The sequence below is a fragment of the Chenopodium quinoa genome, unplaced genomic scaffold (genome assembly GCF_001683475.1).
Source record: "Chenopodium quinoa cultivar QQ74 unplaced genomic scaffold, ASM168347v1, whole genome shotgun sequence".
NCBI lineage: Eukaryota > Viridiplantae > Streptophyta > Magnoliopsida > Caryophyllales > Amaranthaceae > Chenopodium > Chenopodium quinoa.
The window spans coordinates 1,426,000-1,436,186 of NW_018743108.1; positions in this window are offsets into that span (position 1 = coordinate 1,426,000).

The following is a 10,187-nucleotide window of genomic DNA, read 5'->3' on the forward strand; positions in this document are numbered from 1 at the left end:
GGGGCTTGATTAAGTTCGATTGGGGTTGCTCGGTTTGGGAGTTGATGAAGAGTGATGGCCGGAATTCGCTGTTGTGCGCGGTTGCGGTTGATGTGGGTGGCAGAGATTGGCGGTAATTGGTGGTTTGAGTAGCGACGGTTGGGAATTGGATTCGTGGTTCTGGGTTGCACCTCGTGGTGGTGATTGGAAGTAGCTGCGGCAATGCTTGGCTGGTGGGTGATGGTGGTTATGTAAGGTGGCGGTTGTGAATTGGTGAAGGGAAGGGTGAGCAAGGGAGAAGAAATGCTTGTGGGCTGATTTGGTGTTAATTGCGGGAGCAAGGGAAGTAATTGGTGAGGTGTAGGGTAGGATATGGTGGGGTGAAGGATATGTTGGCAGCAAGGGTGATGAGATGGGATAAGACTCGTTGGCTTGTTTTGGTTGCAATGCTTAATTGATTTTGAAGCTAAGACCTCGAAACATCAAGGTTGAACATCGGAACTCTGAATATGACAAACTAACTCGTGTCTTGTCCCGAGCAATCATCTACACGAACAACCGAACATGAGGGAGAAATAGAAGACAAATTAAATAAAATAAATAAAATGAAAAAAAATAAAATAGAAATAAAACTAAATCTATGAATTATGGAGTAAAATCATGAAAAACTCATAAAAACTAATCAAAACCCAAATTGAGTTATTAAAATGGGAAAACAAGTAAAACTAAGAAAATAAGAGGAAAATAAAGAAAGAAAATATAGAAAAAGACCTAAATCTTATTCTTTTCATCGCCACAAATGACGCTCATCAAAGTCGGATACCCTCCGTTAATAATAAAAATGACGGAAATTTTTTACACACACTCATATGCAAATAAAAATAAAAAATACACAGATAATATAAGCATAATAAAGTTGTACATAAAATAGGTATAATGTAAAAGTCATATAATACAAATTAGCGAAGTCCTATAAGTCAAATAAAATAGACACAAGTATAGCTATGGTGTCGGAGGACGCAAATGGGGAGGCACTCCTAAAGTGTCAAAGAACAAGGTAGATTGTGGAGTATGCCCCTCACCGGCCCAGGATCGCCAACAGTCGAGATCGGCAGAGTAGGGCAAGCCCATCCAGGCTCACTCTTGAGCTCAATAGCCAACGGTTGAGGCTACGGCGGCTGCTGGGACGACGAGCCAACCTCGTACGTCCTACCACCCCCTAATGGAGTCGATGGTATGCCTCCTTGGCAAGCTGACCTAGCATGTGCACCCTCAGATGAAGAGCCTTAATCCTCTTGTCTCTCAGGTGGAGCTGTCTTCGATAGGCCACCCTCGGGCTTCGAAGAGGTACGACGACGCCTCGAGTCAAGCCTCTCTCTCCTAGCCTCAGGTCTTGTCCGGGTATGAGGATGAATAGGCTGTCCCTACAAAATAAAGCCATGTCAGATGCTAAATGAGTACATCAAATCATAAAATAAGGATAAGATAAATACCTCTACGGTGTCGTCATGAAGGCAAGAAGCACGATCCCTCCATCTAACGAAAGGCGTCCAAACCTCTCGCCATCATTGTCACCACCTAGCGAGAGAACTGTCACGAGACAAGTCAGTAGCGATAGGAAATATATGTGCAAGTAAAAAGACAAATAAATGACTCACCCTAGTCTGACGACGCGGTATCGACTGCTCGATAAAGTGATGATCCGGAGGAGCTAAAGGAATCATCTCCTCAACAAGGCCATACATTTCCAGATAGGCGATGGACACATGTTATGCAACAAACTCCGCGTGAGAATCCTATAAGATAAACTGAGTATTTAGTATCTACTTGGGGGCTATACAAGAGACGAATACGCAAGAGAAAGAATACCTCCTCTCATCCCTCTGGAAAAACAGGTGGTAGAGCCAAAAGCGGCAGCAAGACGTCTAAGTAGCATAGCTCCGGACGAGCGTGTGTCCTCCAAGGCGTGCCCTCTGGCATCTTACTTGCCAAAGTCCTCATCCTCGCCTTATCAATCATATGCCGAGGAGGTCAAGCCTGAACAACGAAGGCCTCTAAAGAGTGGTGAAAAGCCACTCTCTCGCAAAGATACACCACAGCATCATACGTCCCTTAGAAACGGCGACGTTGAGCGGTATATTACACAACAAGCGCAAAAACGTCAAAATCGGCCCACGGTTGAAACTCCACGGCTGGCTCCTACAAAATGCATAATCATAAGATAAAATCCTACTAAAGGTATAAAAAGACAAGTATTTGAAGAACATACCGAGATGATAAAATATCGAATGTTCCTAGAAGTAACATCCACACTGTGACGACCTCCCCAACAGGCAGCAACAGGGAACTCGCGAGGTGAAATCTCGCCGGCGCAAGAGGTGGAAAGTACTCGTAGAACCAGATCTACGAAAATAGAGAAATGTTAACAAATGCAAAAGCAAATCTAGAGCTAACTTTAAAAGGAATAATGTGTACCTCTACGACTCTCCAAAAGCTGGAAAGTGTGATGACTCCCTCGAATGAGCTATGAAGACTAGAAAGTCGCAGTCCGAATAGAAAGTCCGCTTAAGCCAAGCTGGCCCATCACAAGACCCGACTGAAGCAAGGTCGCGAACAACAGGCAGGTAGTAGAGTAGCACGCGACTACCTCTGTGAGGAGAAAAGGTCCCTGACAACAAGATAAAAGCAAAAATACGTACCAACTACTCTAGGGTGGTCACAGGTCCTCAAATGCCGCTGTGCAAGTGTACTCCGAAGAATGCATCTAGTGCTAAGCTGCGTCGGGTCAACCTCATCACGAACCTGAAAAGTGATAGGGCCCAATAGCTCCAACATCTCTAGAGAAAAAACCGTGATCTCGCCATCAAAAGGGAGAGGTACTGAGGTGAACTCCCATCCCGTAATGATACTGAAGTCGGTGGGGGTAACGGTCATCTCACCCCAAGGAAAGTAAAAAGTGTTGATGGTGTCTAAAAATAACTCCACCAAATCTTGGACTACGTAGTGGCTCTAACCGAAAGGGTACATAGCCTGAGTGGCTCGGATCAATGGGGTCAAGCCATATGACTACCAAAGAAGGCGCAGACCGACGTGGTCGCGGAAGTATGTATCGTATAAAGAGCCGATAGTCTTGTTGCAAGAACCATGGCTACGGACCCTCCCACTGAGAATCCCTTAACAAACGCGCTCTGAAATGTGGAACTCTGGCGCGAAGTACAGAGTTTGCTCATCCTACTCAGGAAACCTCCCTAGAGAAGAAGAGGTGCCTACGGGATCGTCCTTTCGATGAGTCTCCTTAGAACGAGAACCCGAGCCTCGTTGTTTAGCTATGCTATATTATGCAAAATACTAGGAAATTAACGTTCAATAGTATCTAAGGTTCTCCTAGCCACATGATACTATATTCGCACAAACAGGGTACGTAGTACTAAAATAGAGTATAATTTCTATTTGAGCATAAATAGCAAATTTCAGCATTCAAACAATTTAATTTCTTGCAATATTATGATAAATATTGTGACAAATTTGGATAAAAATGGCTAGCAAAAACACGAAGAATAGGCCATATTGTTCTCACAAACTCAAGGGGTTCAAACAATGGCAAATTGCTCATTTCTTCACCAAATTCAGTAAAACAAGTTTGAAAATTCTCTAAACATGATATATAAACATAATCCAACAATTTAAAAGCATAAAATTTGATAAAACAAAGCGAATTAAGCATAATTGGGTTTGATTTTTTTTTAATACTTGCGCGAGAACATATATGAATTCAGCAAACATTAAGTTTGAGAAAACCTTACATGGATCCAGAAAATAGTTGAGACATGCTTTGATTTGCAACAAATTTGAGTGAATTTTGTGGACAAACGAGCAAGAACAGACGATTTGAATCTTCAAGCAAAAACGAGCAAATAGTAGCACCAACCATGAAAAATGAAGAAGAAAGGGGTTTTATTTCGAAAACTTGACTCTTACGCCAGACGAAGAATTTGTCGCCAGGCACTGGTCTTCGTCGCTTAGCGACAGAGCGAAATTGCGGCAACAGTGCTTTCCAGCCTATGCTGGTGCGGCGACAGAACATGTGGCCCTCATAAATGATTACATAGACCTTATGCAGTAATTTTAGGTTCCTTGGTATGCCAGTTAGCCCCTATAATCAATTTGACATGATTAAGTAATCAGCTCAATTACAATTACAATAAGTGATCAACCAGATAAAAGATCGTCTCACTTAGCTTAAAGCGCCTAAACATTGGCTCATCACAAAGGCACTGATATAATGGTTCATAAGCAGTAGAGGCACCGACATAACGGTTCACAAGCAGGAAAATGCGCCGACATACTGGCACCGCGGAAATTTCAGCAAATATTAGAGCAGCAAAGTTCAAGCGAGCTTTGGGGATCGACAAGTGTTGGTCTTTGGTAATTTTCTTTGGAATATTATCGCAACGATTGAGGATGACTTCAAGCGAAGTTATCTTCGACAGCGTTCCCAAGGATGTGGAAAGTAATTAGAAGCTGAGGATGACTTCAAGCGAAGTTATCTTCGATGACTTTTCCTAGCTTGCGGAGGGTTGTCACGGAAAACTGAGGATGGCATCAAGCGAAGTTATCTTTGACAACGTTCCCTAAGATTGAGGAGGTTGTCACCTAGATTTGAGAAGATATCACGAGATGGGCAGCCTTCAATGACGTTCACTAAGATTGTGGAGGTTGTCACCTAGATTCGAGAAGAACGGTTCGTGATGAGGCGGTCTTCGACAACATTCGCTAATATTAGGAAATTTGTCACCATGATTCAAGAAAAAAGCTCAAGATGTAGCTTGTTGAGAGTTGTCACAAACAATTGAAGATGGTTGCAAGCGGAGTTATCTTCGACGACGTTTACTAGGATGTGGAAAGTTTTTAGAAAGTAGAAGATGAGTTCAAGCGAAGTTAACTTTGACGGCGTTCCCTAGGATGTGGAAGGTTGTCAAAAGCAAAAGGTGATTTCAAGAGAAGTTATCTTCGATCGTGTTCCCTAGCTTGCGGAAGATGGCCACAAGGCGGTAGAAGGTCGTTTAAAGAGAAACAATCTTCAATAGTGTTCCCTAGCTTGCGGAAGATTATAACAACGGAAATTGGAGGCGGTTACAAGAGTAGTAGTCTTCAGGCTGTATCCCCTAGCTTGAGGAAGATCATCACAAAATCGGTTACTCCAAGCGTTTCTTAATTCTTTTAGCTGTTTATTAATGCTAGTTTACAAGTATTGGCATTCCAAAATCGATTTAGGATCGCCAAACGTTCTGAATCATTCTCTGTCCCTATCGCTACTTTGACTTTTGTTTTCGAAACCTAAGTTTCTCCAAACTCAGTCAAAGTGCAGGCTTCTGTAGACACCCAAATGTGTCTCCAAAAAACAAAACCCAATGATGAATACCTTTCACGTCGTTTGATAATCGAACAAAGTGAAAGTGTGGAAAGTCTAGTGATGAGGATGTTTTTATTAAAATATTTTTCTTTTTATTTTTGAAAATGTTTCTTTTCTTACTCTTATTTATGAAAAGTGGCCAGCCCAATTTAGTTTGGTCCATGATAAGAGTCCAATAACAGTGTAATTGGATTGGGCTCGAAAAGAGATTTTCAATGATATATTATAAGCCCAATTCCGATGAATTATGAGGAAGTTATGGATTAAATTAGATTAGGCCCAATAATTTTAAATGTGGCACAATGATCTAGAAGAGGGCCTATTGATTATTATTTCTAAAGTGATTAGGATTGATTTTAGTCTTCTAGGAATATCTAGAAGGTTCTTTATAATTCTAATAAGGTTAGGATTAATAATTATATTTTAAAAGATGTTTTATTTATAATAAAATATATTAAATATGATTTCGAAAAATTGCTTGGACGCATAATTACTTGCAACCGATGTTAAGAGTAATTACGTGTGGAAAAGAGCGTTGACTATTGGACCAGCGCGAGACGACAAAGTTGTCGCCAGGCGCTGACCTTCGTCGCCAGGCGACGAGCTTGTCGTCTGGCGCTGACTCTTGTCGTTTGTGATAGGAGGTACTTTATTCTGAATATGTTTTTCTTCGATCCCGTGCTATTTTTCCTATAAATAGGGGATGTATCTCTCTATTTTCAAATCATCAACATCCAGAATTCTCTAATTTTCTCTCTTTAAAAGTTAGAAGCTTTCTTCTCTCTTGTCTTTCTAAACCTTCCCTCTCTCGAAATTCCTCACTCATTAGCTCTACAAATACCTAGCCAAGTTCGAAGTTACCTTCACCCTTTTTTTTTAGGAAAAAGTTGCCTTCACCCTAGACGTGAAAGGTTAGATATTTCTTAGGGTTTGGTCCCAAATCTCTATTTTAATTATTTAATTTAATTATTTGTTCTATATTTTCTTGAAGTTACTAACGTGTCTATTTTGTTATTAGAAAGAGGTACGAGGCATCGAAGTAAGTAATTTAATTACTTTATTGATTCTTTTGATATAGAAATCATGGTTAGATTATTTTGTTGATTCCTAGTATCATGTTAGGATGTTTTATTGCTTCCTATTATCATGTTTAGGGTTAATTAATATTTCTAATATCAAGTATGATTATTATGGTGCTTCTTTTTTCTTTCCTAATATCATGTTATTATCATGTTAGGGATAAAGCTTTGATCTTTAATGTATAGTGACATCCATGCTAGGGTTTGTTATTAATCTTGATAGTATCATGCCTAGGATCTTGCTATTAATATTATGTTTTATTATTAACATGATTATTTTAATTATTATTATGATGTTGCTTAATGTTTTTTTTTATTATTATTGCTTGATCACACCTTTTATGCATGTTTAAAAGGAATTTGTACTTGAAATCACGCTTAATAAGATAATTAATAATCTTGTTTAGGTTAATATGATTATAATTCAAGTGATCGCCAATAATAGATTTTTTTGTGCATTAATATTCAACCAACATAGATTAAACAGGTTTAGGGTTAATCTATTGATTGTATGTTAGTCACAAAGCGCACATGAATACGAGAAGAATAATGTAGAGGCCTATTATTAGGGCAGATTTAGTCTCTTTTAGGTTTGATTTGTACCTTCATCCCCAAACTTCCAGTCATGGTTCCTGTAGACACCCAAATGTGTCGCCCCAAAACCAAACCCAGTGATGAATACCTTTCACATCATTTGATTATCAAACAAAGCGAAAGTGTGAAATGTCTAGTGATGAGGATGTTTTTATTAAAATATCTTTTCTTTCTGTTTTTGAAAATATTTCTTTTCTTACCTTATTTATGAAAAACATGCATTCCATTTTAGTTTGTTCCATGATATGGGTCTAATAATAGTGTAGTTGGATGGGACTTGAAAAGACTTTTCCAACGATATATTATAAGCCCAATTTCGATGAATAATGAGGAAGTTATGGCCAAAATACTAAATTGGGCCCAAATCCGATTTTACCTACGACCCAATGATCATGTAGAGGGTCCAAAGGTTTAATCATATTCCTAAACTAATTAGGATTGATTAGAAGCTTCTATAAGTTTCTAAAAGATCTTAATTATCCTTTTTGAAAAGATAAGATTAAAGAATTTGTGTTAAACAAAAACTTTCCTTTTTTTTAATCCTAATTCTATTCGAATTTAAATATGTTCAAAGATATTTAGATATTATTTTCGTGCCTCATAATCTTTATCCAAATTTTACATGGTTGGATAGATCTTGAAATTATCTTTATAATGATATATTGTAATACTAAATCCGAGTTATAACGAAAAAGATATGAATGAGATACAATACTCTATCCAAAACTTACACCATCCTACTATTTCGGCCATATCTTTTTATCTATAAATTTTTTTAATCTTATTCTCAATGGGTTGGAAACTATACCTCAAGATCTTTTTTACAACATATTATATGACTTATTTAGACTTCTGGATCAAAAGACATGATAAAAACAAAATCCGAAAAAGCTGTTGTCCATCGAGTTTTATTTCGATTCGAATTCGAATTCTTTTCTTATTCTTTGACCCTCTTTTTTCCCTATAAATAGAGGTAATATCTCCCCTTTTTCAATCACCAACTCTGATAAAAAATTTCTTGATTCTCTCTCCCTCTTTCTAAACCAACCCTTTTACAAACACAATTTTTCATACATCAGCACTAGACACACCTAGCCAAGTTCGAAGTTGCCTTCGCCCTAGACGTGAAAGGTTTTAATTTCTGAGGGTTTGGTCCCAAATCTCTCTTTCAATTATTTAATTTAATTGTTGTTTTATTATTTTTCTTGAAGTTACTAACGTGTGTATTTTGTTATTAGAAATAGGTACGAGGCATCCAAGTAAGTGCTTTAATTGATATTATGATATAGAGATCATGTTTAGGTTGTTATGTTTATTCCTAGTATCATGTTAGGATGTTTTTTCTTAATTTGATGTTTAGATTGACAACAATAAGTTCCTAGTATCATATTTAGGGTAAAGAATAAGTTCCTTAAATCAAGTATGATTTCTATGACGCCTTTGATTGTCTTTCCTAATAGCATGTTAGTATCATGTTAGGGCTAAAGCTTTGATTTTTATTGTTTAATGACCTGCTACGGTTTGTTATTAATCTTGTTAGTATCATGCCTAGGATCTTGCTATTATTATGCTTTAACATGATTATTTTAATTATTATGATTATTTTTATAATTGTTATGATGATTATTATGTTGCTTGATTTATATTATTATTGCTTGAGCACGCCTTTTATTCATGTTTAAAGGGAATTGGTACTTTCTATTCACGCTTAATAAGATAATTAATAATCCTGTTTAGGTTTAATATGATTATAATTCAAGTGATCGCCAATAATAGTTTTGTTTGTGGATTAATATTCAACCAGCATACATGAAACAGGTTTAGGGTAAACCTATTGATTTCATGTTAGTCAGAAAGCGCACATGAATATGATTAGAATAAAGTAAAGGCCTATTAATAGGGCAGGTTCAATCTCTTTTAGGTTGGATTTGTACCTTCATCCCCGAACTTCCTTTCATGGTTCTAGACCTATTGGAGTTAACAATATCCTGGATCGTTAAGGTGTGTAACCTTCACCCTGTGAATGGTTTAAAAGTTCCTAAAACTTGTTGGCGACTCTTTTGCTCTAGCTTCTTTCCCTTTAGACGCCACCGTACTTTAGTGTATGATCACAGTGGGGTTCAAGCTAGGGATAATGCTTGAAATATTCCTACAGTTTTTTGGCGACTCCGCTGGGGAGGATTTCTATTTTATTTCCTAAAATTTATTTCGATAATGATTTATAATGAGTGGATGAGTGACAGGGTAAAGTCGTATCCCCTAATCAAAAATAATTCCTAAGTCCTCTAACTAAAGTAGATAGGGAAGTAGGGTCGATCTCCACAGGGAAACAAGTCTTTTTACTCCTAATTAATGATTATAATCTAAATTATCTAAGTAACCAAAATTTGTATTCGAATAAGAAACTAAACTACTAAGATTGAGAATAGAGAGAAAACAATATATGAAAGGATCTAGGGCATAGGTTCACCATTAAATAATACTCCAGGGTAAAACATAGTAATCAATCATTGACATTGCATAAATAACATGATTAACAGGCTCTCGCAATTTATTAGATCTAAGTTCTTAACGAAAATAGCCTTTAATATGAAATTAACATATGCTCGATTCATCAATTTAATATTGCTATACTTTTAAAAGCCTTAATTGTATAAGAAATTATCATGCAATACCAATAATCAATAATAGTCAATCATCAATGCATCAATTAACCAGCTTGTAAAGGGCTTTCTCTACGTATTACAATCACACAATTAATTTACCGGTATTAAATCTCATCTCTCGAATCTCGACTTAATCATTTATAAATTAATCTGCCTATTGAAACTAGACCTAGACATTAATTCTCATCTCTCGAATCTCGAATCAATGTTGTCAAACTCATGCATATAAGATAGGCCTAATCTAGTCACAGAGCATTAAATCAATCAATAGGAAATTAATCAAGCATTGATAATTAACAACAATAAATTACCCTTCATATTATTTAAGGATCCCCATAAACCCTAGAATTAAACTACTCAGACATAATTAAATCTAAAATAATCAAAGTAATAAAACAAGTCATGATGGAAGGAGTAAAGTAAATAACTAAGATTAAGAGAAGAGAAATCGTTACC